The sequence below is a fragment of the Drosophila subpulchrella genome, chromosome X, assembly GCF_014743375.2.
Source record: "Drosophila subpulchrella strain 33 F10 #4 breed RU33 chromosome X, RU_Dsub_v1.1 Primary Assembly, whole genome shotgun sequence".
Lineage (NCBI taxonomy): Eukaryota > Metazoa > Arthropoda > Insecta > Diptera > Drosophilidae > Drosophila > Drosophila subpulchrella.
In genome coordinates, this window is record NC_050613.1 from 1,043,387 (window position 1) to 1,064,928 (window position 21,542).

A 21,542-nucleotide genomic window follows, 5' to 3' on the forward strand; every position below is an offset into this window, starting at 1 on the left:
GGGCATTAACAAGCCCAATTTGAGTACACTTGAAGAGGGTGATAGAAGCTCTAAATTTAAACATGTAGTATACAAGATTCTGATTGGTGACGCATAGAGTCGCAGTTTTTTCTGTAAAAATCGAATCGAATAATTTACCAAAAAATTACCCCGATGAACTAGGCATTTGCCTTATTGCTATTGCTATATGATTTTTCCTCGATATTAGTTTCTGGGTGGTTTGATTGCCAATTTAGCAACGCAACTTGTATAAAATCTATTTTTCTTTTTTTATCTTTATATCAATATCTTCAAAAAGTATTTTTTGGTATTTTTTAGTCCTCTCTTCTGTTGTTTTAGTGGTATAGTCGTTTGTGGGCGTAAGAGAGGGCGGGGCATCCTGCTGAATCAAACATGCGCTGCGCAAGAAGCTCACGAATCTACATCCACAATCCTAAATTTCTAGCTTTTATAGTTTCCAAGATCACAGCGCTCATACGGACGGACAGACGAACATGGCTAGATCGACTTGGCTACACAGAGAAAATTATGACGTTCTCAAATAGAGTATTTGTATTCTCAATTTAAGGATGTTCTCAATTTAAGTACAAAATTTGTGGAAAAAACTCATGTTGAGAAAAGCTGGATTCATTTTAAGAAAAAGGACTTGAATTGATCCCAAAATTCTAAGTTTGAGGAAATATGTTCTTCAATTTCCAACTTGAGAATTAATATTCTCATTATGAGTAACCGATAAACTCAAAAATGAGTTGCGAATTCTCATAAGGAGTTCTAGAGAACTCCGTTCTGCGAACGAGACGAGAGATGAGCGGCCTTTAGATCGTTGCGTATATGGTTGTCTCTCTCTCACTAATGGGTGTGTAAAGTGGTGCGCGCCGCATTTGTGTGACTGTCATTTGCCGTGTGATTTAGCAAAGTCAAGACGTGCGCGTAACACAAAGCTAAAAAACTATTTTAGTCGATTGGACATTCGTGCGACCCATCCGTACCTCGAGGGTAAGTTTTTAATTTAAACTGTGTTTATAATGTGCTAAATAATGATACAATAAACAAACACTACAAAAATATTGCCTAAGCATGTACATCAATATGTATGTACATATGTGTGGCGTGAAGCACGTGTCTAGTTTTCTTATATAATTTCCACATTTCTTTTTAAATGTACATTTAATAAAATTCTATTTTTATTGTTTCATGCTTATATATGCATATATATTTACAATGTTTGCTAACAATAACGTTTTCTTTTTCAGCCTTTTTGCTCTTCGCTAGACGACCAGACAGCTAAGGGAAAAAATATTACAACATAGAACATGAAACACAAACTTAAATAAAAAAAACTTATTACAAAATAAAATGAAAAAAAATATTTTACCTTTTTTTCTGGGAATGGGTGGAGCTGGTTACAGTACAAAAGTTCTTCATTTGAGAATTTAGAAGTTCACTATCAAGAACTTGTTTCTCATTTTGAGCGCTTGAAATTTCTCAGTATGAGAAAAGGGGATACTCGTTTCTAAAATTCAAGCTAAACTATTTCTTAAAATGAGTGCTGTTTGTACTCATATTGAGGAAAAATGTTAAAAGAAGAGCACAAATGTACTCAATGTAAGTACAAATTTTTTGAGAAATTTGTACTGGAAGTGAGTATTTTGCACTCAATGTGAGAATTTTTGTTCATGCTGAATTTTTGAGTACAAAAATACTCAATTTGAGTGCAAATTACTTGAATAATTCTCTCTGTGTAGTAATCCTGATCAAGAATATACATATACACTTTATATGGTCGGAAACGCTTCCTTCTACCTGATACATACTTTCTGACGAATTTAGTACACCCTTTCACTCTACTAGTAACGGGTATTAAATCTGTTGGTATTATTGGACTATAGACTTTACAGAACGTATGTTTTATGTGAAGTCCTCAACTTTCGAAGGTTGACATGGGAGTCTTCGTGTGCGGGACGCAATACCCAGTTAAGAATTATACGAAACACATTGGAGAATATTTGTAAAGTAATTATAAGTTGCATACTTTTGCATGGAAGATTAGGGTTTATGTTTTGATAGTGTGATTTACTATTGCAACATAACTACGTTAATAGTAGTTTAACTGTTAAAAAGTAAGCAATGCAATAAAATTCATGTAGAACATATTATATAGTAAATTACTATATTGTATAATTACATAACTATCAGCAGTGGTTAACTTGACAAAGAAAATTTTTTTGTATGTAGGGGGTGCATATTTGTAGTCATAATAGGATTTCCTTGAAAATGTAGGAGCAGTAGAACTGTTATAAAAATGTTGCATGTAATTTGCCCGACGTTTCAATTAATTTATACAGTTCTCATTTATTCCTTTTTTGTGTATTTTCTGCTGCTTAAACCTCTGGTGACTCAACGAGGCTTGTTTATTGCCAGATTCGCACTCGAATCTTAAATGTGAGATTCACACCGAAAAATCGATAAAAAGTCCCAAAAAGAAATAGTTTAATCGGGCTTAAACACATACAAATGTAAATTAACTTATAATAAACATAAAATATTGAGTACAAAAAGGTATCAAGAGTGTATTGTATCTGAGGGAAAGTTACAGTTTTTTGCTCTGTGCTCCCTAAAATTGACAAATATGTTTGTATCCTGGTGAAAGGGAAGTTGGTAGAAATAGTTTAGCCAACTGCCTTTTCCTAACCATTTTCCTTTTTCCAGGATGGTCTTTTAATGGGCAGAACCGTTGACCTGGAGAGAGCTCGGTACTGACTTACGAGCATTAGCAACTTAATTATCTGCGACAATTACAAGTGGGCAACGAATCTAAGCAGGAATGTCCTGTGTACATGACGTGTGTGTGTGGGCTGTCAGCACATTTGTCTACGTGGCGTATGAATAATTGCAAATGCTAACAATGGGCGGCATTTGTCGTTGTGGTTGTCGGCTGTCGTTGTTTTGTCCTTGTCTCTACGTGGGTCCTCGTTGCTCCTGCTTCTGCACATTCCTCATTTGAAGTACAACTCACATGTATACCTTGCTCGGTGATCATTTAGCTAAATAATTCCAAATGTTAATTGAGTGCAAGGGTTTCACAGGCGGACAAAAGTTTTTGGCCTGGTCAGTGTGAAAATTAATTAACTAAATTATTAAGTGGTTGGCAAAGGCAAGAGTCTGTCCGGCCAAGACGAATATTGTAAATTATGCTTTTATTATTGCCGCAAGTTGTTCAGCACGATAATAACGATGTCCTGGCCATATGCCGGCATTTGGCATTAATTGCGGCCTAGTGGCCAAAAATTACCTGACCCAAAGTCCCCATTCCTGGTTAGGACATTAAGCTATATTTATGACAGGCACCACCCCACAAATTGCAACGCCAAATGCTTATTTAATGAGTTAATTATTTTTTGTATTTATTGCAATGCCAAAATATGCGAATGAGCAAACGTGAAGGCATGCGCTATTAAACGCTTGCAAGAGAGCGGTCGGGAAAAACACATTAGAACTTTTGGGGTTTTCTTTTTGATGGCAGGCTTAATTAGAGAGGGTTCTTAATGGTTAAAAGGCTGTGGAAAATGGAAGGAAATACCTGGAACAAACTGCAAATCATGCATGTAAACCTTGTCAATTTCCTTAGTATTTTTGTTTATGTTATGTTTTAACTACAATATTAAAAAAAAATTATTGCAAACATTTTAGGGCTTCTAATGGAAATTAATTTATGCTTTGAAATTAAAATAAAATTCGAATGTCCCTTATAAATACTAAAGCAGCGGTTTATGTTAGTTAGTTTATTTGTTATTCCTAAAACAACAAAACTAATTAAACATTTATATAAATTATATGAGCATGAGAGATATAAAGTAAGTTCTTTAAACTTTGAACTGTAAGCCCGTTTTCAAATCTACATGTTAAAGAATAAAATAAGACTTAGGCCAAGAAAGCGTATAGAATAACCCTAAAGTCTACTTATAGTATACATGCGGACAAGCAAACGGTCCTAACAGTTTAAAGTCGGTTTTTTATTTTTTAAAAAATAACTAGAAGACCCAATGAATCCATTTTCATACACGATTAAGTGTGAGAGAAAACAAATTTAAAAAAATTTTATCCACTATAAAATATTATGTCGTTTAAGATTTATGAACCGTTAAAAACCGTATTTATGTAAGCTACATTTATATTTTTATAATATATTTTAGTTCTTATCCGAAGGAAGTGCAAAAAATGCAGTATACCTTTATGCATACTTAAGTCCTCCCTTATGAATGACAGAAATTGTGAACATTTTTTAGAGACGAGCCAAAAAAGTTGATATTTCTCTTTTCGAAATATCGATATTTCATTCGACTGTTTGATTTCAGAAATAAATGAAGCGGGAAGGAATGAAAAAAGTAGATTTTAGATGTTAGGCAAACTAAAATCAAATATTGGCGCGCAAAACGTACATTAAAACCTGAAGGAAAAAAAAAACGGCATACCTTTGGGCATTCTTAGTAAAGCTCATCAAAATGGTTCTACTTCAAATTAAGCCTTCAATTTAAACTAAAATTACTGAAAACTAAGGCAAAACCGCATCGAGTCGGCGATGAGCGATATTAGTAAAGTAATCAAAGAATTTATTTTTGATGTAATGACTCCATTTGGGGATGGCACTCAAAAGCACTCGAAAAGCAAAGTACTCATTTGCTAAAAAAAGCTGTAAAAGTCAACGAAAAAGTTTCTTTTAGGAAACAAGTAAGACGTACAAGCTTTTTAATATTTTTTACTTGTTGAAAATAATGACTTATAGAAGTTTTGTTAAGAAGTCGATCAGCTACATCTTTGACTTCTAGATTTTTTTTCATTTCTATCAATATTTGATGAATATTTTACTTTAAAAATACGGTAAGAGAGAACTACTTGCCCGAATTCTTTGAAATTTTGGCATAAATTAATTTAATGTATTATAAAAAGGACTCCATACTCGGTCTGGTAATTTTCTTAAAAAAAACGTATTTTTAGCCAAAAATCGGATCGGCTGGCCTAGTGTGCAGCGCCAGGAAGTCCTTCTTCTGTCCTCGATAGAAGTTTCCAAGCGAAGTGGTGGACGCCAACTTGCCCAGTTCGGCATCTTGGCCAGCCATTTGACTTTGTTTAGTGCAGTCTGTGTAGTCAGCCCGCGAAAAGCACGTTACAGTGTCCAAGAAATATATATTTGAATTAGACAAACATCAAGTACAATTGAAAATGTGATACTTACCATTTGCAAAAAAAAAAATAACCAACATATGTAAATGTTTCACTTTTGTACACTTTCACTTTTCGTCGAATGTTAGAGTGACCGCGGCAACTAAGTCAAAAAATATCTTTAGTACCATACTTAATACCATAAATACACAAATAATACGAAGGCACAGTCATACTTTTTTTCGAAGACTTTTCGATGTTACGTTTGATATGGAAAACATATCAATTTGATACGAATTCATATTAATATGATATAAAATCATATCATATCAACCATCAAATGTTAAGATGAATTCGTATTACGTTGATATGAATTCGTATCAATTTAATATAGGAAAAAAAATATGTGTAAATTGAGGAGACAATATCAAACGGGTATTGTTCCGTTTTTTTCTCTGTGTAGAAACTCCAAAAATACGCGAACTCTTTGGATTATGCAACAAATGCAACAGGCAAAATGGTTTGACAAAAACAAAGACACCAAAATCATTTTTTAAGGGGTTATATACACTTGTACCGGCAAAAAATTGTAGTGTATAAATTTAAGAATACGAATTTAAAAAAATCAAACCGATCGGGCCATTAGAACCATAGAAATAATATTTTATAGCTAACTACCTCTGGATACAGAAGCAAGAAAGTTGAAACTTTACAGGCGACTATCTCGGAACGGTGTTTCCGAAAAATTGTTTTGCGGTGGACACGATTCCGGAAAAACATTAATTCAGATTACCATTTTTTTGCTACTTATAAAAAAAAACATTCCTTTTCGCTGAACGAATTATATGCTTATGTTTTTTTTTATAGCAAAAAACGACTTTTGAACATTGAAAAAGACCGCCTTGTGTTGAAACTTGCGCCGTTTCCGACAAGATAATTCTTGGTACAGCGAGAAGATAATTGATTAAACTAACTACATTTTTTAGATTTTCCATTTCAGATATACCCGGAATCGTGTCCAGAACGAGGTACTTGAAATAGATAGGGGTCCGGTAGGTTGGCTAAAATTCCGTTATTTTTATACTTTTTTAATTTTTTAAATTAAAAAAAAGTTGAAATAATGTACTTGAGACACCAAAAACAGAATTTTAAAAAGAACATTTCCTACATAACAAATTCCAGAAATCGACATACTCAAAAAGTTATTTTGTAAGCTAGTGTTTTCTGAAAAAAAGTAAAAAGCAATGACAATCTGGACCTGACCAGTGGAGTTCAAATGATGGAAGACCAAGAACCAGGCGACCGTTAACCCGAATTAACTTGTTTAACTCATTCGTGGTCGGCCGCAGAAATGAAAGGCAAACATGATATGTTTTCGGCTCCACAGACAAAGGAAACTTTTCCAATTTTCCGAGCACATTGTCCCGATTGCTGCGCGCGTCAATCAATCAATCACGCAATCGTTCAAGCGCACATTAATTTATTCATTTTAGCGGAATCGCAACGAGAAATATTTTTCCCATTTAATTGCTCTCTTACCAATTTTCGTGCAGAGCGGGCGCAAAACGCTTTTTATTACTTAACCGGAAATTGGCAATTAAAGCGATTTAACGGCCCACATGAATGCGGGTCACTGAGAATACCCCAAAAGCCGAAGCAAACATAGGAATTTTGGGAAGGGGAGTCAGCAGTCTCCTTTTTAATGGGTATTTTCTACGCTCCTCCTCAGTTTCTCATCAACTAACGTCATCGTTCAGGGCCTTAATCAAGTTTTAAATGGCCACAACCGCCACTACCCCCAGTTTTCCCGGCCCCCTCGAGGTGCTGCCAACTCGTTCATTGTTATTTATTGTGTGTTGTTGTTATTGCCGAAAATTTATTTCAATTTTCGCCAAGCTCAAAGTTTTGTATTGTCATTTTGAACGTTTGCCTTTTTCCAATTAGAGGTGGTTGTGAAGGGTGTTCAGGGGGACATTTAGAGGGTGGCTGCAGAGAGTGCTTGCCAGGGGGAGCATAAAAACTCATTTAACTTTTTTGGACGGCGAAACGCCAAGCGACCAGCTTTAGAGCGATATCTGTTGCATAGTTCTCGGGAACCTGCATAATTAATTATTTGGACTTAGCGGAACGCAACGATATAGAACGAAAGCGGGGGCGGAGTGAAACGAAAACGTTATTTCCAGTATAGGTTTGAGGGCCGGTTTACTCAACAGCACCGAATTGAACTTCTTGATTCAAAAGGAATTTCAACTGAAGGTGGAATGTGTAATAGCTTTACTTAAAATAATATAATTTTTTTTGATTAAACTTAATTGTCTGATCCTCCATTTTTGTCAGAGTATTTCTGTAACTGTAATAAATAGTACTAACCTATTTCAAATAGTTGTACACATATCTGTTTTTGCTTTGATTACTATTTAAAAGTTAAACTACTCTTAACATAGTAACGTTTATGTGATGACTGTGTTTATTTATTTGGATAAAAAAATGTTTTAGTTTTAATAACGCAAAAAAAAGATATTGTTTTGCCTAAACCGAAGCACAATTTTTTTTTTTTGTTTTAAGAAAATAGCAAAAAAAAAATTCCCTAAGAAATATGATTTTAAATACTGAATGTTTAAATTTTTTGATTGTCAACTAGTTGTATTTAACAGATTTAAGAACAAGTTTGATAACACCGGACTGGGTGCTATATGGAAACCCTAAAACTTTGATTTGGTTTACATAGTCTGTCATGGGAACTCTGACAGAACTCCATGCAGAACCATTGTCTACAAACACACAAAGGGACTTGCTCAGCCTCTCAAGGTTTATCCTGATCGGGTCGCTATAATTCATATCCGATTCTATACAGAAGCTGCTTTGCTTCCTTTGTTGTGGGTTAGCATTAAGTTGGCATTAAATTGATATTACACCTAAGCCTGCTCTTGACATCGAGCTAGTTGTTTTAAATTTTAAAGGAATTTTTAAATGGACTTTAACATTTTTGGCACCGAAAATACCTCCCTCCCGCCCAGTGGCGGATCCAGAATATGGCTGTGGAAGGAATGAACAATATTGAGTTTAAGTCAAAATTTTTTTTATAAAATACATACGGTTGAGGGTTCTATTCTCTATATCCCCCCCTGGATCCGCGCATGCTTAAGCCACATTTTTTAAGATGTTGTTTTAAAATAAATTGTAATTTATTTTGTTTGTCGATCGCCTTAAGATAACTGATAGTCGAAGCACTCGACAATAGCGTTCTCTCTTTTTTTATACCCGTTACTCGTAGAGTAAAAGGGTATACTAGATTCGTCGGAAAGTATGTAACAGGCAAAAGGAAGCGTTTCCGACCCCATAAAGTATATATATTCTTGATCAGGATCACTAGCCGAGTCGATCTAGCCATGTCCGTCTGTCCGTCTGTCCGTCTGTCCGTCTGTCCGTCTGTCCGTCTGTCCGTCTGTCCGGATGAACGCTGAGATCTTGGAAACTATGAGAGCTAGGCTATTGAGATTTGGCGAGCAGATTCCTGAGCTTCTTACGCAGCGCAAGTTTGTTTCAGTAGAGTGCCACGCCCACTCTAACGCCCACAAACCGCCCAAAACTGTGGCTTCTACAGTTTTGATGCTAGAGTAAAAATTTAAACTGAAATGAATTGTTCTCATCAATGCCTATCGATTGACCCAAAAAAAAGTTTGCCACGCCCACTTTAACGCCCACAAACCGCCTACAAGCTTCAAAAAATCGTAAATATGAACGCGGATATCTCGGAAACTATCAAAGATAGAGTATTGGGATTTCATATTTAGATTCCGTAGCCTTGTACGCAGCGCAAGTTTGTTATGCGAATATGCCACGCCCACTCTAACGCCCACAAACCGCCCAGGCCTGTGGCGCCCACAATTTTTATGCTAGATTAAAAATTTTAACTGAAATGTATTGGTCTCGTCAATGCCTATCGATTGATCCAAAAAAAAATTTGCCACGCCTACCCTAACGCCCACAATGCTTAAATCTGTCTTCCGCCGGTAGGTGGCGCATTTAAATCTCGCTTTGCTGCTTGCATATCTCCATTTCCCTTTGGTCCCTTTAGCTGAGTAACGGGTATCTGATAGTCGAGGTACTCGACTATAGCGTTCTTCCTTGTTTTATTTTGAAAAGATCATCACAGAATTTTTTTTTTTAATTTTGAATGGAACGTCGGACCTTAACATTCACTTAACACATTTTATGTTCGCCTGTGGCATCTCAAATTTGTATTTCCATACGTTTGCTAAAAACACACTTAGCCAAAAACTGGTCAAATATTTCATAGTTTTATAGAGGGGAAATGGAAAACGGAGAAAGAGGATAACTTGCGGGTGGACGCTTAATTTTCTGTCTTTGCCAAGCATCCAATTTGCCGCCACATTGCAGCTAAAGTTATTCGCGAAAAACTTGAAACTTTGCCACCATTCATCCCCCAAAGTGAAGTCGCCCTCCGATTACCGCACTAATTTCAATTGCTCTCGGCTAATGTGGGACAAGTCGCAGACTCTTGGCCCTCCACGCGCTAGTTTATGGCGAAAGTTAAGCTGAAAAATGCGCGGAGAAAATGTCAAGTGCAATTTATACAAATTTCACGGTTACTGCTGAAGTGTCGAAAACTTTTTCACGGTTACTCGGCCAAATGACGGCCACGGAATCAGCTTAAGTCCGTTGGAGTTTTAGTGTTTCCTTTTTTTGGGTTCACCGGCCACACAAATTCCAGGGCTTTTCAAATATTGGCGCAAATTTCTCAAGTTTCATTCAGCGCGGCTGGCTGAACAATTAAACGATTGTTAATCAATCGATACCATATATGTATTGAGGTGCACCTTTGGGGCAATCACAATATACCAACTTTTTGCGCTCGCATTTGAAATTCACGATTGGCTATCTAAATACTCTCGGTACTGGGGTATATTAGTTCATAAATATGGAGACGTTGCATGGCAATACGGGTCATCCATATGCCGCTATTATTTTGTAGAGTGGATAAATAATTTGATTAATTTAAAAATGAATTGTCTTAAAGACATAATTGAGTATGTAATCGATTGCTCTGACGTACTATTATTTTATTTTGTAGGCTATCTGTCGGTCTACCCAAATGCTCAAATATATTTCCCCAAATTATTTTTGTGTGCCGCATATTCTCGTGTGTGTGTATATATTTATAAAACATTTCTTGCGGAGCTAAAAATGTTTGTGCATTCGGTGAGGAAAACAATCGCTGGAGTGGTCAGGGGTTCTGTATTTTTTTCGCTGCAGCTGAATGCTTTATTTCGCCCGCTGCGCTTTGGGGGTTTTGTAATATTCCCCGATGTCAGTTTGATGGCCAACAATACAAACTTTCCGCAACAACAAACAAGAGGGCGAAACCAAAAAAACTTTCACCATTTAATTGGAAAATTAAATTTAACGCTGCTGCAGCGCGGAAGAATGCGGGCGCATAGTTTCTCACCTTCGCCTGATTTTCCGTCCCACCTCGAGTTTTCCATCTGCCATGTATTATCTAAAGCGAAATGCATTTAAAACATTTTGCTTGCTGCATTCCGGGGATTTCCCGGGCCACTCCAAGTGTCATGTCAAGTGTCTCCAGTTCCCTGCGCTTTCTTCCACATTTTCTACTTATGCAATTTTCCAAAATGACTCGGAATTCATTTGACAAATTGTCTGTCTAGAGTAGAGAGTGGCCAAAAGTGGGTCCAGAGGGCAGATGCCTCATTTCACTCCTCGGACTGCTGTCGTAATTCGTTTTGTGCCCTGTCATTGGTTGGGCAAGTGGCAAAATTAAATTTAACAAGACGAGCGCCAGGACTGCCACATTGTTTAAAGTGCTTAACAAGCGGCAGGATCACAAATACGTCGGGCAGACACCACAGCTCAGCCGGAGCCAACACCTTCCAAGGGCCGTCAGCCTTCAGCCCTCAGTCCCCAGCCGGGGGCCACCGCCACCTCCGATGAAACTGCAGCTAGCAAAGAAGTGGCATGAAAAATGAAATGAAAACCAGCAAGTAACCGCAATCATTGCTCGACTCGCCGCTCGTTAGGAGCCGCCGGCAAAGTGGGAAAAAGCGGGATGAAAATCGTTGGAAAGCGGTAGGCGGGTGCGGGTTAGTGGTCGTTGTCCGAACAACCTCAGCGAAAAGCGTCCAATGCCATTTCTTGCACTCTGATTCGAGCTGCATTTTTTGTACAATTTTCCTGGCATTCTAAGGGTTTATATACAATGTACCCGCCACAGGAGTGGTTTTTAAAAATGTAGGTAATAGTTTTAAGAATTTATAGTGACCTAAGCAGAAAACTTTAAACGCTATTGCCTGGGGATAGCGATTTTCTGAAAATAAGGTTTATCTTGCTGAACGATAGGTACTCTATATTTTTGCAAATTCAATATTTTCAGCAAAAACAAGAAAGGAAGTTATATTCGGCAAGCCGAAGTTTGTATACCCTTGCAGCTATAATTATTAAAATTAACTCGAAATTCTAAAAAATACAAAAACTGATAGTAGTATATATATATTATAAGATAATATGTCAAAAAACACCGAAGCTATAATTTGTTTCATTTTATTTTCCTACCAATTTTCCGATCGTTCCTATGGCAGCTAATATCATATATATCGGAAAGTCGTCCGATTTTGATAAAATTAAATACTAAATTCAGATCTAATTAAAAAATTGTATTTCCAAGCGTAGGATGCTATATGTTAAAAAACATCAAAGATATAATTTTCTTAAATTTTTTTCCCGGTTATTCCTATGGGAGCTATGAGATATAGATGCCCGTTCCGGCTGGTTCCGACTTATAGATTACCTACAAAAGATGTAAGACTTCTGGGAAAGTTTCAGCCCGATAGCTTTAAAGCTGAGAGACTAGTTTGCGTAGAAACGGACGGACAGACGGACAGACGGACATGGCTAGATCGACTCGTCTAGTCATGCTGATCAAGAATATATACTTTATGGGGTCGGAAACGTCACTGCGTTGCAAACTTCTGACTGAAATCATAATACCCTCTGCAAGGGTATAAAAACGAATAACCTACAGTTTTGACTTGGGATTACCCATTTTCCCGGAATAACTTCCACAGCAACTCACTTGAAATCGATAAAGGGCTGCAGTTTTCCTGTAACTCATACATTTTGGAATTAAAAAAGCTGTTACGTACAATAAATCAAACTTTGCTTTTATGTAAAAAAAACCCGTGAAGTGTATATAACCACGTCCAAGCCAGTAAAAAAACACCTGCAGGGAAAATAAAAGCATGTTTAAGAAACAGCTATTTGTATAAATAGTGAAACGAAAACGGGATCGGTCTGGATGCATTTGGACTAGAAAATTCGTTCCCGTTACTAAAATTAATATCACAAAACAAGTAACAAATTGAAAGATAACAAGGAAGAACGCTATAGTCGAGTACCTCGACTAACAGATACACACCTACCCGCGATGTGCCACCTACCCGCGATCTCAATATATGGTTATGTGGGCGGTAGACTGATTTAAGCGTTATGGGCGTTAGAGTGGGCGTGGCGAACTTTTTTTGGGTCAACCGATAGGTATTGACGAGACCTATACAGTTCAGTTAAAATTTTGTATCTAGCATGAAAATTGTGGGCGCCACAGGCTGTGGCGGTTTGTCGGCGTAAGAGTAGGCGTGACAAACTTAATTTTGGATCAATCGATAGGTATTGACAAATCTTATACATATCAGTTAAAATTTTTTATCTAGCATGAACATTTTTGGCGCCACAGGTTTGGGCGGATTGTGGGCGTTAGAGTGGGCGTGGCATATTCGCGTAACAAACTTGCGCTGCGTACAAAGCTACGCAATCTAAATCTGAAACCCCAATTCTCCATCTTTGATAGTTTCCGAGCTATCCGCGTTCACATTTGCGATTTTTTGAAGTTTGTGGGCGGCTTGTGGGCGTTAAAGTGGGCGTGGCCGCTTTAACACCCACAAATTGTAATTCTGTAGCACACCCAATTTTTGATGGTGGAATTTAAATTTAAATGCATTTATTTTCTCAGTATCTGGACTTTTTAAAATTGTTAAACAAAACCAATATTAAAGTCGTTATATCACTGCAAATAAATCCAGGCGGCCTCGCGCCATTTTCTTGTAGGGCGAATATAATGCATTTGCAACCAGAAGAAATAGATATATTAAAAAACTTATAATGCTTTAAAGTTCTACCGAAAAACAACCTCGGCTTAAATCGTATTCTAGGTTTCTGTGTGCAATTTATGGCCTATACTTTAGGTAATTGGCTGCCTAAAAATACTATACTTAGTACAAAAATCATTTGCTTGAACTTACAGAAGCATTTTGTCACGAAAGAAAATCATGTGGGCTCATGGGAACAAGTGGTGCGTCGTTTTTGGATCTTATATGGCTCGAGCTCTACAGCTCTACATCTCACCTCATAATATTAAAACATTATTTTTCTTAAAATATAACCTTAAGTAATTGTTGGCTATTCGTGGCCTAAAATGTAGGGCAAAACTCCAAAAATTGTTAAACAGGTTATGCATGACCCTAAATTGGGTTCATCATTTTTCTGGGCTTACTTATATGTGCTACTACTGCAGAACAAATAATTCTTAAGTGAATGGGCTAGGTATTAAATCGGTCTGCGTAGCCAGTAAATCTATGGCTTGTAGCTAACCCTCCTTGGTTTTCCCAAACTTTCCCCGTTTTCTGCTAGTTTCCCCGTCCGACTTCCCTTTGCCATTGTCCCTCTTTTATCTCTGCCTGCGGGCAGTGAACTCATTTGGCTTTGGTGTCGGCCTGCTTAGCAGGAGAATGGTTACAAGTGCTGGCCACCAGGACGAAAATGGCTGAAGCCATCATCCAGTCATCCAGACATTCAGTCATCCAGTCATCCAGTCACTCAACCTGTGATCCTGCTGTCCGGCATTTTGCTTGTGTACCCTGGGTGTCTGTTTGAGAGGAAAGGACGCTGAAGGAGCTTTGATTTTGCGGTTGGAGAATGTGACATGCCCATCCTTCTCCGTCGTCTCCTTTACATTAGGTAATTACTTCTTTGTGACTCTCGATGAAGTGAAAATTCATTAAGCTGATGCACTCAGTGTTTCAGATGCCGATTGCGTTTTTACAATTAATCAATATGCAGCGACGTTTATAAAATCAAACAAGGGAGAACGCTATAGTCGAGTACCTCGACTATCAGATACCCGTTACTCAGCTTAAGCGACCAAAGGGAAATGGAGATATGCAAGCAGCAAAGCGAGATTTAAATGCGCCACCTACCGGCGGAAGACAGATTTAAGCGTTGTGTGCGTTAGGGTAGGCGTGACAAATTCATTGTTCAATAGAATAAGTTAGCCGCGCACTTTGCTCTCTCTGAGCGCCGGCAGTGCTTTTCTCTTTGCCGCTAAGTTCGGCCGGCAACTATTTACATACACACACATACACGCGTAAAAACATTTCGCACTGTCTGGCTCTGACGTCATAGCTTTTTTTCTTGGGAGGTTTGTGGGCGTTAGAGTGGGCGTAGAAAAATTTTTTTTGGGTCAATCGATAGGTATGGACAAGACTAATACATTTCAGTTAAAATTTTCTATCTAACATCAAAACTGTAGGAGCCACAGTTTTGGGCGGTTTGTGGGCGTTAGAGTGGGCGTGGCACTCTACTGAAACAAACTTGCGCTGCGTAAGAAGCTCAGGAATCTGCTCGCCAAATCTCAATAGCCTAGCTCTCATAGTTTCCGAGATCTCAGCGTTCATCCGGACAGACGGACAGACGGACAGACGGACAGACGGACAGACGGACAGACGGACATGGCTAGATCGACTCGGCTAGTGATCCTGATCAAGAATATATATACTTTATGGGGTCGGAAACGCTTCCTTCTGCCTGTTACATACTTTCCGACGAATCTAGTATACCCTTTTACTCTACGAGTAACGGGTATAATTAAATCGCTCGTGACGCTTTTTGTAGGTTAAATGTTAAATAAAGTTTGATTTTGCATCGTCAGATGTCACAAAAAATTCTGTGCATCAGGTGCATTTGTCACAGTTATTTTTGCTAGAGACCTGATACTCCGATGTCCATTACAATAAATTCAAGCTGAATGGTATTAGGCAAAAATATGTTCGAATGTGTCCTTTACACATGGTGCATTTTCATCAGGAGAATTCCTCTTTAAAGAAATAAGGTTTAGTGTTTGTGCATTTATGTTTACGACACATAAATGGGTTCATTTAAGAGTGTTGGTAAAAGTTTTAGCATAGATTAGCTATAAGCGTACCTCCCGGGGTAAAAATCATCTTGCTTGAACTGGAAATTATTATCGACAAACCAGAGAGAACGCTGTCGTTAAGCGCATCGACTATCAGATATCGTATCAGATTTCATAATTCGCTAATAACTTTTTAACAAATGGTCCGGTTTTTGGCATTTGGTTGGTTGATCGGGTGATTGATAATCAATACAAAAATATTAAGTCTGTAAGCAAGTGGGCGCCAGTCAGATTGAAGCGATAAGGGCCTTTGTGGGTGGTGGCCCACACAAATAGAAAGACATTGTCAGACAAATATATGTTCTTTAAATAATCTTTTAAAAATCGGAATGGAATTTAAATTACATTGTTGTGATCAAGGGGTCTTACTCCAACCTAATTTATCATCAACGGCTTGGGAGCATTTCGGTTGTAAAGTATCATTGAACATCCCCTTCATCCAAAGACATCAGAAAAAAATTCCCTTTTGCGCAAAGATCTGTAAATTTTATATTTGTTTAAATTTAACCAACGAACTTTTAAAAAAATTTCTGCGTATACATTTCTGCAACTTCCAAATTTTAAAATTTTATAAATATTAATTTTATGCAAGAATAGTATGATGGGCAGTTTTCAATCCCCGAACGTTCTAAAAAATTGTATTGCAATTGTATCGCAAGTTAAAAACTAGAAAAAGTTTAAATAAGAAGGAAAGCTTTAGTCTAGATCCTTTATTAGATACCCGTTTTTCAACTTACAATTTTCAAACAAAATAAGCCATTAGAACGTTTTCACCACTCGAATTGGCTGCCGATTGTTATGTTAATGCTCCCTTGTGATTTTAACACAATAGGATATATTGTATATAAGTATATCTAGTAAATAAAAAAAGGAATTTTAAAAATATTGACATGTGTAAATTTGTCAGCAATTTCCAAAGAAAAATTTCCAAACAATATTACTATTATATATTTATCACTTAATAATCGTTAAATTAACTTATCACGTTGTTCACTGTATTATGTTGAAATAATGCTGGAGACCAAAACTCAAGTCATAAAATTGAAAACTTTTTGAGTTTAAGTGCGTACCGATTTCAAAAGCCATTTTTCCAGAAAAACGCTTTTAAAGTCTTAACAGGTGTTTTCGGGCTGATTAAATAAAAAGTGCACAAAGAGCCAAGTTTATCCGCGTTGATCTTAAGCCAGAGCGCCCCTCCTTTGCCGCATCCGTCTTTGTATGCGATAGGCATTAGATTCAACACAAAAATAATATGCGTGTGAGCCAATATCTAGAATACTAGTCAATCCACCAATAGCGTTGCATGTTTCTACACACGGAAAGGGTTTACTTGGTCAAATGACCAATGTATACATACAAAATAGTACTTTTCTTTTTTTAATAGTTGTAAAAGTACTTGTTTTTGCCTTGTTCCATCAGTGATCAGGTAACATGTGGTTCTGTTGAACGCGGCCATTTTTGAGCCGTAACCATTTTAAATATGGCTGCTCTATCTATCAAAACTATTTGAACTATTCTTTGTGAATTGTAAAAAGGTGGCAGTATGCTAGCATCTTTCTGCCGCGGCATTCATCGACCATAACCATCAGCTAGGCTGTCTATGGCTCTTTAAAAAATGCAGGGAATCGGCACTTTTGCATGCTTGCATCGAAATTTGACAGGGAAATGCAATTTGCGGCTGAGACCCCTTACTCAAGACCGAAATTCGAACACAAAGCAAAGGATCTGGTCAGCTGCTAACGAAGCCGTATTTCAAGTATGCGCTTGCCCGTTTTTACCCTATCTTTCCCATTGGCCTCCTCGGCGGCAAAGGAATAAACTTGCTTATTGCTTTGAAATGCAATTCCAACTTGCTACATTTATGAGCTGAATAGACTGCACAGTGTTTGGGCAGCGAAATACGTTTTTTCCACAGCAGCAGCAAAAAGATCGGAAACTTCCCTCATAATTTCGTTGGGTTTTATAATAAATAACTTTTCACTAAAATTCCAGTACACAGGCAGAGGATAGCCACTCAATAAAAAAAAGAACACGAGCGGAGCAGAAAAAGACGCTCGACAAGCACAAGCAGAAGCAAAAGAACGAACAAAGCTGAGCGTAATACAAATATATGCTAGTGAGGGCAAAAAGGGGAAAAATAAGAAAAGGATAGGGGAATGTAGTAAGTGCATGCCAGTTACAGAAACACTCAAAGTTTATGAAAGGCGCGTCGTTGTCGGCACCAAAGTTTTCCCAATACCCTACATGAAGCAAAGCCCAAAGGGATGCAGTTCACGGTGGTGTTAAGTCAAAATAGTGAATATCTTGGGAAAACGTCAGACACTTTAGATGTTAATGTGTTATACACGCTTAAATATGATATTTATACCCGTTACTCGTCGAGTAAAAGGGTATATAAGATGCGTCGTAAGGTATGTAACAGGCAGAAGGAACCGTTTCCGACCCTATAAAGTACATATAATCTTGATCAGGGTCACTAGCCGAGTCAATCTAGCAATGTCCGTCTATCCATCTGTCCTTATGAACGCTGTGATATCGGTGATACAAAGTACAAACGCACATAAAGCTAAGATCTGTCTGGCGCCAACACTTTTGAAGACGTTGTGCCAGTGTGAGGTAAAGTAGATTTGAATGATCAATACCTATTTAAATGCAAGCAATCGTACCAATCGCAGTACGAGGCTTTGGCATGGTCAGTAGTGTCGCTACCGTCCGCTAGGTGCCGTGGCGCTGACATCAGTGCTTTGTGTATGGTATGTTTCTTATCTCGTTAAGAGGGGGTTTTGTTGGATTATATTTAAAACAGAGCAACGGGTATCTAAAAGTCGACTATTATGAATCTTTCAGTTTTTTTAAAATTTGTATTCTTAAAGCGCTAAAAAACTATTATGTTTACCCTCGAAAAAGGACCTTTTTTATTAGAAACGTTACTTTTTTTATAAGCGGTATGACGTTATATATAAAACTCCTTAAGTAACCTTGATTTTGAGCAAAAAGCGATTACATTTGTGTATTTGATATACATAATAAGTGATTGCCGTTAACCAGAGTTCGTTCTCAGCTTAACCTGAAAAATCAATGTGAATTTTAATATTATAAAATGGACGGAGTTTGATTTGAAAATTATCGGTATTGACAAAAAAAATATTCAAATATTCATTGAGGGCGTCTATGGAGGTTAAAGTGGACGCTTTAAAAAACAAGAGAGAAGGCTATAGTCGAGTGTCTCGTACATTTTAGACTTTTATCCACTGACTGTGACGTTTAAACCGATTTTAACAATTTTCGGCGTGCTGGTAGGTATTTACTAGCGATATATAACACCCTGCTGAAATACACTTTCACTGTCCAATAATCTCTCAAATCTAGATGCTTAGTCCCAACTTTCTAGCTTTCATAGTTTCCGAGATATAAGCGTTCATACGAATGATTTTGGGCGGATTGTGGTTCGCTAAGCTAAGGAAACTAAATCTGAAATCCTAACTGTATAGCTTTTTAGTATCTGACAGCTGTTACATACTTTTCCCCAAATACAATATATTCTTTACTCTACGAGTATAGCAAAATTTTATTTTATTTAACATTTTTTTGTTTTAATTTTTATTTCGATATGGGATAATGGGATAATTCTGCTCGGTATTTTATAATAATTTCCAAGACATTGCAATAATCAGTTCATCGAAAATAAACCGATTATTCCCTGAAAGAACACCCAGCTGTCGGTTACTTAGACCACAAACATATCTAGAATAATGTAGTATACTGCCGACTGCCACGTGAAACAAAGTAGGGGTATTCCACAGAGCTGTACCCTGTGTGTGTATCGCCAATTACTGTGTCTGTTTGAGCGTACAAAGCGTTTTATAAACCAACTCCGACTTTCGAACGGCGACCGCGTAGGTTTTCCGATGCCAGTCACGCTTGGACTTTGACGGGGAACTTTTCCAGCCCGCGCAAGGCCACCGTTCTATTCATCCCCCAGATTTTCCGCAGAAGCTGTCGTTGGTCTTGAACTTTTTTCGCTTTTAATTTTATTGCCAGTTGACCAAGTTTTTGGGTCGATTGCTTATGTTATCGTAAGGCGGCTAAAAGAAAGGGCCAAGAAACGTTGGGGAAAGTGGAGTCCGGTCACTTAAAATGCCAAGGCAGCTGTCTCGGATGAGTATCTTGGCCTGGTATTTCAAAATGTATCTGCAGACGGGTATCCGTATCTATATCTTAGCTGTCGGGCAAATCTCTAGTTGGGTGCAGCATATTTGCAATGCCTTCAACTCACCTTAACGGTCACGTGGGATCCACCGAGCTGCAAGAGAGAAAAAGAAAGAAAATGCCGATGGTGAATTATATGAATAATAATGAACATTATTATAGTTTTAATTAAATTTAAAAGTGAAAGTGTTCGACAAGTTGATTAATTAAAGAAACTGTCTGATATAAACGGATATTTTTTTGTCTGTGGGCCCTATAAATTTGGCTGTCAATGTTAAAGTTCGCGAATTGGTTTCTTTGTTAATTGAATGAGCTCAAGGTTTGAATGACCGTTCAAGGACAAAGTGTGTTTTCTGTGTTTTTTTAAGCAAATATCACTGTTAACGGGAGTCCACATAGTGACGAACTACCAAATAAAAAACCGAGTGATACACTAATCGAATGGTAACACAAAGGGTTAAAACCCCAATGAAAAAATAGATGGCCATGGGAGAAAAAAAAAGTGTGTTTAGACTGGTATCATCTTTTTCGAAAATTTTAAAATCATGCGAGGAGCTTTTAAGTAATCAAATGTTTTAATTTATAGAAAACTGACATTAAAATCAATCGTTATACTATTAATTTATTTTTCATTTTCTTACTACCTTATTTTCAGACATTCGTTCCAATCAAAATCATGCCGATCGAACCGTAACCGAATTACCTCTGGATGTTATTTTTCCAAAAAAAAAGGTTTTGCGGTTAAAACGATTCCGAGAAAGCATTATATTTAATCGCCTTAACTTTTGTGTTACTTTTAGGAAAAACAAATCATTTTTCGCTGTACGAAGAATAATTATTGATCAAGATCACTAGCCGAGTCGGTCTAGCCATGTCTGTCTTTCTGTCCTTTCCTGTTACATACTTTCTGACGATGGCTGTTTTCACTAACACTCCACCTAGCGTTTATTCCTAAGCTGCACGTGGTGTGCAATCTCGGAAACAGCCGATTTGCATACACATCCCTCTCGGACTCCCTTTGGCTGAGTAACGGGTATCTGATAGTCGGGGCCATCGCCTATAGCGTTTTCTCTTGTTTTAATTAAAAAGCAAGGAATAGTGCTATTGTTGAGAGCCTCGCCTTTCCGTTATTCCACTAAAGGGAGCGCATGGGAGATGGAGATATGCAAGCAGCAAATCGATTTGTTCTGAGATGGCAGGGCGCCACCTGGCGACAATTACAATATGACACGCGTTGAAGTAGTTCTAAAAACATTTGTAATATTATTTTAAATTTAATTTTTTGAATTATTTTAACGATTGTGTTTTAAGAAACTAATTTAAAAATGTTGTTTACAAAACTTGGGTCAAAAACACAATTTGGCCCCTCGAGGGCTTAGACTCACATTGACCGCTAGGCTACCCATTTTCGAACGAAAAGGTAAAATCACCCAAAATATTAGAAAGCTATACTCAAACAAATCTCTGAGTGTCAATTTAATAAAAGCGGATCAATTTCTTGGCATTAATTTGATCCTAAATAACTGTTAAAAGTATAATTGGTATTTTCTTAAATATATCGCGTTGACACCACAATAGGTATAAATTTGAAGATCTTAGTATTACAGATATATTGCCACCCAGTAGGGTCATATTGACACCTAAATAGGGGCATATTGATGACGATTTTATTTTTGGGCTCAGAAATATTAACTTTAAAAAGTTTTTTATGGTGACCTGACATGAATTTATGTCAAATTTTTCGAGAATTTTAATTCGGATCGATTTTCTTAAATAAAGAAAATTATTTTTATGAGTGTAATAGTCGTCATAATTTATCGCCCGGAAAATGCATCAACTGAAAGCAGGCAACGGCAACTCCGGTCAATCCCACTGCGATAACTTTGGTTAA

General features: G+C 37.3%; 1 protein-coding gene across 3 annotated transcripts in view; it reads right to left on the reverse strand.

Annotated features, from left to right (window-relative positions):
• LOC119558262 (chaoptin) overlaps nt 1-21,542 on the reverse strand; it is a 412,604-nt gene that overhangs the window by 159,179 nt on the left and 231,883 nt on the right. For all 3 annotated transcript variants that reach the window (XM_037871610.1, XM_037871611.1, XM_037871612.1), the window contains one exon: nt 19,719-19,745. The gene's annotated coding sequence lies outside the window, so the exon portion shown is untranslated. The remainder of the gene's footprint in view (nt 1-19,718; nt 19,746-21,542) is intronic.